The sequence below is a fragment of the Saccostrea cucullata genome, unplaced genomic scaffold (genome assembly GCF_032062105.1).
Source record: "Saccostrea cucullata isolate Sc308-1 unplaced genomic scaffold, CSIRO_AGI_Scuc_v1 ctg1217, whole genome shotgun sequence".
Classification (NCBI taxonomy): Eukaryota; Metazoa; Mollusca; class Bivalvia; order Ostreida; family Ostreidae; genus Saccostrea; species Saccostrea cuccullata.
In genome coordinates, this window is record NW_026926108.1 from 51,233 (window position 1) to 57,603 (window position 6,371).

Consider the following 6,371-nt stretch of genomic DNA (forward strand, 5'->3'; position numbering starts at 1 on the left):
TTATTTTCCCATAGAACTTTATACAAACATTTTGTCCTCTCACTACTATACTAATTTAATTTCAGATAATTCCTTGGCATCGTTTGAAACTTTAATCCAAGCGCTTATGAAAAATCCCGGAAAAAATATAGGGTCCCATGGCGTTTATAGGTCAAAATTGCGGTTCTTTAAAACATAGGTATCGGCAGTAAATAACGCTCTGCAAAAAAAATCAACCCCCACTCCTACAATCTCCCCTGGTATTTCTATATTCTCTGTAATATTCCTACATTCCATCATTTATTTCAAATATTAATATTTTTACTTTAAAATGAAAAACATTACATACCTCATTTCAGCCAATCAGGTAATGCCGACCTATTCAGTACTCGACTCTACATTGGGGATTTGGTAACCTCATTCCATATTGTATTACGGTAATATGTAAAGAGGAATAACTCGTCCTATCAAATGTTATCCAGAAGCTTCTATATGTGACGTTATAGGTAAACATATAATGGCAATGTCCATGTTTTGCTATGGGAAACCTAAAAATACGTGTCGAATAAAAAAGTAAAATAGGAGGTGCACAATGGCAATATGTAATAAAGATTCTGTGAAAGTTTCATTAAATTTCACTCAGTAGTATAAGAGGAGTTGCGGATAAGAGATAAAGCGTAACAGACGGACGGACAAACGGAAATCCCGATCACTATATATCCACAGGGGCCGGTAACATACTGTTTTTGATTTTACGTAATCACTATTGTATACATATATAGTGATTACGTAAAATCAAATACAGTATGTTACAGGCCCCTGTGTATATACCCTCCCACTTTTCAAGCGGGGGGTATAAAAATATTATTTTCATGCTTATAATGACAAACAATTCATTTGTTAAATAAACGGTGGAAGTCTAGGTTTCTGAAAGTCATACTGCAAAAGCGATTTGCGTCTGTATTAATTCCTTTGTTTTACTATCGGTGAATACAATTGCCAGGTGAATTCCCTGGCCGAACAAGTGATCACGAACGTAAACAAAGTTTTGTCCATTTAAGGGGGCTCTCTACACCTGTAAAGTATAACTGATTTTTGTTGCATGCATTTGTTTCTAATAATAGGCCCCATATCCGATAAAATAAGGTTCCGAAGTATTTCAATTTATTTTTTAGAAATATTTGAAATATTTTATTTATTTTTTATTTTGTTAAAATCCCTCCTATCTATATTTTTAAAAGCCCAGTGCTTTAAATTTCTCTTCAAAGTTTAGTGTTATAAAATATTGAAATAATAACCAACAAAAATAAAAATAAAATCAATATAATTTTTATTTAAATTTACAAAAATAAACCAAAAAAAAACTAAAACAGCATTTTCTTGAGAATAGCTGGTTGGATCCTCTTCAATATCTGAAAAGATATATAATATCAAAGGGTAAAAACGATGAAAAAAAGAAATTGAAAAAAATTGAAAAACTGTCAAAAATTTATAAACATCACAAAAATTCAGGTGTGAGAGATCCGCTTTAAGAGTGGACTCAAATATCTTGGTACTGTTTTTATACCCCCCGCTTGAAAAGCGGGAGGGTATATAGTAATCGTTAATTCCGTCCGTCTGTACGTCTGTCCGTCCGTCCGTCTGTCCGTTCGTCCGTCTGTTACGCTTTGGGGTACCCATCTCTTATCCGCAACTCCTCTCATACCACTGAATGAAATTTAATGCAACTTTCACAGAATCTTTATTACATATTGCCATTGTGCACCTCCTATTTTACTTTTTGATCTGACACATATTTTGGGTTTCCCGGCCACAGGAAAACATGGACTTTTTCACCAATGATAACCATATGGGAGGCGGGGGGTATCATTTAGTGAGCTCATCGCTCACAGTACCTCTAGTTTTTATATATATAAATAAACTTCAAATAAACTCTACTTGCACAAGTATTAAACAAATGTCACGTAAGGACATCGAAAGAAGTTCGTTTTGTACATGTATTGTTTTTCAATGAGTATAAGCGAAAATCATCGCGTTTCCAGTCAATGACAAAGACATGTATTTAGTGATTTCATTATATTGAGAAAGGTTGATTTACTTACCGTTTTTATCCAACTTGCATGTGTTATCCAGTGCTATATATAACAAAACAAGTTAAGATGGTAAATGGCCAAAAGCGGTAAAAGAAATTCCTATAACCAAATGCACACTTCGTCTGAAACCTGCACGTTTCCCATACTTGTAAACAGCTGACAATCAATGGTGATCAAACGTTTGGGTCATGCAAAATTTCACCGGGTATAACCATTCATTCAGGTGTATACAGAACAGAGTATCCTCTAGTCGATGGGAAGATAATACATATGTCTTATCTTATCAAATTTGCATTTTGGGGGATAGGCCTATATTTTGCTGAAAAGCATATATGCTTATTGAAGAAATGAAATTCTGAGTGTATGGCGTTTTGACACGTAATGATGAATTAGCATATGGACAAACCATGTCTTATATAATTTTTTTTTCTCATCTAAAAATCTTATTCTAATAAGTTTGTAAATGTATTATCCTCTAATAATTAAATAAGTAAAATTGAATACATTGACAAACAATTCATTTTTAAAGAAAGGATACGTATTGGACAAAACACTGTATTAATTGATGTGATATTATGGACATTCCATCCACAATATCGCATGTTGTGTTATACTCAGTGATTTATCGGTGTTAAGTGAATTTGATTCTGATCATTTGGGATCAAAATGGCGTTTTTACGGAAGTACGCCATGTTGTGACGTTGTAGAGGGCCCCCTTAAATGCATAAGAGATGCTGCTCGTTTACCCTTGAAGCGCTGGTGTTCTAAACTAGACACAAACTACATTTTATTAAACATTTTTTCCATTTAACAACAAATTAAAAAACGCCCGTAACATCTTTCATAGTTTCTTATCTTTGTATTTTGTTCGTAAGAACATTTTTTTTATTTTGCAGTCCATTAACATGATCATAGATTGACCTGAACTACGTGTTCGAAGTAAAATGTAAACATGTATTTGGCGTAAACTTTGCTATTCATTCAACGATTGGTCAGTTGCTCGTGGTAAGATCCTCTGTGCGCATTTATAACAATAGCCATATAAGCCAAACAAAGGTTTGTCAGTGTAGATGATAATGCACATTTTTTACCTGCGAATCGGTCACTAGTGAGCTTTAATTTTCGCCGAAAAGTATAAGATATATTGTTATTTTAACACTCCTTCCTTTAGCCATCCTTTGTCAGTTGAAAATCATGAACGTCTTTCAAAAAGGTCTGGAAACATTTATTACAGTACATGTTTTCAAAAGAAACAGGCTATAGCAATATCATGTTTACTGCCGATTATATTTATAAAACCGGTTCTACCCTATAACCTTTGAATAGATCAACCTAAACCACGTGTCTTGAATTTACAATTAAGCGCATTGAAGTGGTAAAATTTTCCGTTCGAATGGAACGTTTTGAGCTATCTTTAGAACGTTTATTGTCATCTTATGACACGCCCATTTCTTTAGAAATGGATAAAACGGTCGATTTGTTTATTAGAATACCTGTAGAACAGGTTTTCCATAAATATAATAGCCAATGAAATTGACGGTCTAAATAAATACCGAGTAAACAAGTGTTCGACCGAAACATGTGTTGTGGTAACTTCAAAAGACATGATAAGTTCAAAAATATGTACATATTCGTTGCAATTTGTGTTTTACAGAAGCGGAGAGTCTCTAACTCTCTCTTCTAATTTTTTTTAAAGCTCCATTTCAGTGTAACTCATATTGCTTGTCGCGAAGAATGGGTGTCCTAAAACATTACGACGAATATTTCTTTCTCGTTTCTAAAGAAATGGGCGTGTCATTATGTTGTAATTGACGTTCAAAACATGACTCAGAACGTTTCATCCAAACGGAAAATTTTACCACTTCAATGCGCTTCATTGTAAATCACAATAACATTAGCAGGGGTGTTCATTATACAATGAAGCGCATTGAAGTGGTAAAATTTTCTGTTTGGATGGAACGTTTTGAGCTATCTTTAGACACGCCCATTTCTTTAGAAAGGAAAAATCGGTCAAATGATTCAATCGAATACCTGTAGAACAGGTATTTTATAAATATAATAGCCAATGAGATTGACGGTCTACATAAACACCGAGTAAGCACGTGTTCGACTGATACATGCTCTATGCTAACTCCAATAACATGATAAAATCATAATCATGTACAAATTCGTTGCAATGCGTGTTTTACATTAGCGGGAACTCAATACATAACTCTTTCTTATTTAAAAATCTTCATTTTAATGTAACTCATGTTGCTTGTCGCGAAAGTTGTACTGTCCTAAAATATTACGCCGAATATTCCTTTCTCGTTTCTAAAGAAATGGGCGTGTCGTTATGTTATAACTGACGTTCAAAACATGACTCAGAACGTTTCGTTCAAATGGAAAATTTTACCACTTCAATGCGCTTCTTTGTAAATCTGACCTATAGGACCGGGCTTGCTTTTATTCTCTACAAAAAGCTTGTCGATTTCCGTTCTGATTAATGACATTAGGCTGAATACATATAACAATTTGTTTTTCCTAAATCTTTATTTCAGTGAGTAGAGATAGGAGGAACCCTTTTTATTGATTTTCTGATTTGTTAAGTCCAAACGTAATAATTGATATTTGTCTTTACTTCTCATTGTGCATTATATAAATATTGCATGTAGTTGAGTGTAACATTGAAAATTTTCACCCCAAGAAAGCCATTGTCAACCGAGGCGCAGCTGAGGGTGACAATGGTTTTCGTGGGGTGAAAATTTTCAATGTTACACTCAACTACATGCTATATTTATTATATTATAATGAATGTTTTATACAAATACATATAACAGTTAACCGTGCGCGCATAAATTCTGCGCAGTCGCTATTTTTTGGAATACCACTCGTCGTCATGCAATGTTGACTGTTGCTACGCTGGAGGGCGTGGCTTCATTATTCAGCGGGTAATAGTGTTTTTCAACAAATGTTTCTCGGCCAGTCAGATTCAACTAATTTACATGAAAGTATAATATAAAGGTAATGTCTACTGTCTCTGAAATTCTATTCTTTATGTCTAGGCTATTTAATCGTGCATATAATAAAAACTTGTGATTAATGTGTGCAAATTATAAAGGCCTAAATGAAATCCAAGGGAGTGCATTTACTGAATTAAGAAATGAATATAATATTTTTTTCTTTGATCGATGTATCAAAGAAAAATTTGGGCGGAAAACTTCAATGCGCGTAGCGCATTGATGAAAAAGTTTTCCGTTCAAATTTTTCTTTGATACATCGATCAAAGAAAAAAATATTACATTCATTTCTTATCATTTAATTATGATTTTAAATTAATAAAATCAAAGTTTCTTTCACTTTTCCGTTAAAATCACGCATCAAAAACAGTGCGCACGAATACATCACCATAACGTTTAACGTTGCTGAAAATTCAAAATGGCTCTAACCATGCTAACGAAAACGTTCTCAATAATTGTCGTGTAATTACCAACAGTCTCTGAAATAATTTACAGTTCTTTAGCACAAAAAACTTACCTGTTGTGTTATCCCTCTGTGAATATTTTCCCCGGTAAGTTATCTAAGTTCGTAAATGTAAACGGAAGCTACTCAAATATCCTAACAGTTCTAAGTCACAGAAATTTTGGATTTCATTTGCGCATCTTTTCATCTGAATTTCAAACCGAATATATAAATACGTATCACAACCTGTCAATGCTGTAAAACCTGAAGAGTCTGCTGCCGACAGTTCAGGAGTTAAAAGAATTCCGTCCTCAATCATGCAGTGTCGTTTTTCTCGATCATTCGTTTCCCACGATTTAACAGATTTACGGTTTTCCCCGTTTTGGTAGCATAATAAAACATTTTTTCAGAGTTCTGTTGTTTCATACCAAATATCTCAAAGTCAAACATTGAAGAAAAGTATGCCGATTAAACGATTTCTTCCCTTCTTTCCCATATAACTGAATTGTTTTTATGCAGACGATGTGATTTGTTTAGCAAAGGGGGATAATTCACAAAAGAAAGTAGAAAATAAGTCAGGAACGTAACGGACAGGTTTCGAAATTCAGGAAAATATTTATTAAAGTAAAAGTATTTAATTATTCCTTCAAAAAGTAACCTGGAAGCGGGAAATATATATGTAAAGACAGCCAAAGTAGTTCCGGCTGATTAGTGCAAGCGAACTCTAGATTTTATTGATGAAGTTATCAAAAGAATTTTTTATCCAATCAGAATCAAGTATTTTATAGAAATTAAATGATATATGTAGCAAAACTCAATGTGATTAAATTCTAAGGAATATATACAATTGAAATTCAT